Source organism: Trichechus manatus, unplaced genomic scaffold (genome assembly GCF_000243295.1).
Source record: "Trichechus manatus latirostris isolate Lorelei unplaced genomic scaffold, TriManLat1.0 scaffold00051, whole genome shotgun sequence".
In the NCBI taxonomy this organism is placed as follows: domain Eukaryota; kingdom Metazoa; phylum Chordata; class Mammalia; order Sirenia; family Trichechidae; genus Trichechus; species Trichechus manatus.
Genome location: NW_004443987.1, coordinates 14,863,153 through 14,864,334, shown reverse-complemented (window position 1 = coordinate 14,864,334; position 1,182 = coordinate 14,863,153).

Here is a 1,182-nt window from a genome sequence, read left to right as displayed (position 1 = left end):
AACTTGGAAGAATTCAGGAAAATAATGCAGGAACAAAATGCCAAAATAAATTCACAACTAGAAATTATACAAAGACAACAATTAGAAATCCAAAAGATAACAAGATTTCAGAAATGGACAGTGTCATAGAAGGGTTGAGAAGCAGATTTGAAATGGTGGAAGACAGGATCAGTGGAACTGAAGGCAAACACTTGGATACAATTTTGTTTGAGGAAAACTCAGCAAAAAGAACAGAGAAAAATGAAAGGACCCTGAGAGATATGTGGGATACAATGAAAAGCAAAAACTTGCAAGTGATTGGAATTACAGAACAGGGGGAGAAAACAGAAAACACAGAGAGGATCATTGAAGAACTGCTGACAGAAAACTTCTCCAGTATCATGAAAGATGAAAAGCTGGCCATCCAAGAAGCTCAATGAACCCCATATAGGATAGACCCCAAAAGAAAATCACCAAGGCATATCATAATCACACTTGCCAAAACCAAAGACAAACAAAGAATCCTGAGAGCAGCTCATGAAAAACAAGAAATCACATCCAGAGGAGAAACAATAAGACTGAGCTCAGATTATTCGGCAGAAACCATGCAGGCAAGAAGGCAAAAGGATGATGTATATAAAATCTTGAAAGAAAAGAATTGCAAGCCAAGAATAATATATCCTGCAAAACTCTCGTTCAAATTTGATGGTGAAATTAGGTCATTTCCAGATAAACAGAAATTAAGGGAATATGTAAAAGTTAAACCAAACTCACAAGAATTATAAATGGGAGTTCTTCGATCTGAGGACAAACAGCTTCAGCTCACAGGCAGAATCTAGGATTCAGGATCGTACCAGCCAGATACAAATCTAGGAAATGAACACTGGAGGACTATCCAAAACCAAAAGAAATACAACAGGGAATCAGCGCAGTTAATCAGTAAATGACAACAACATCAAAACAATAAAAGAGGGAATAAATGGCATAAGTATAGAACCTTCTAATGGAGAGGAAAGAAAGGCGATACCAAGTAATGGTAGACTACTTCAAAGTTAGAAAGATAAGGGTAAAATTAATAGTAACCACAAATAAAGTTAACAAACATACTCATAAGAAAAAGAAAAAAAGATGAAAAACATAAAGTCTCAGCAAAAACAAAACCTACAAAAACAAAAGAAATGAAAAACAAATCCACAAAAAAAG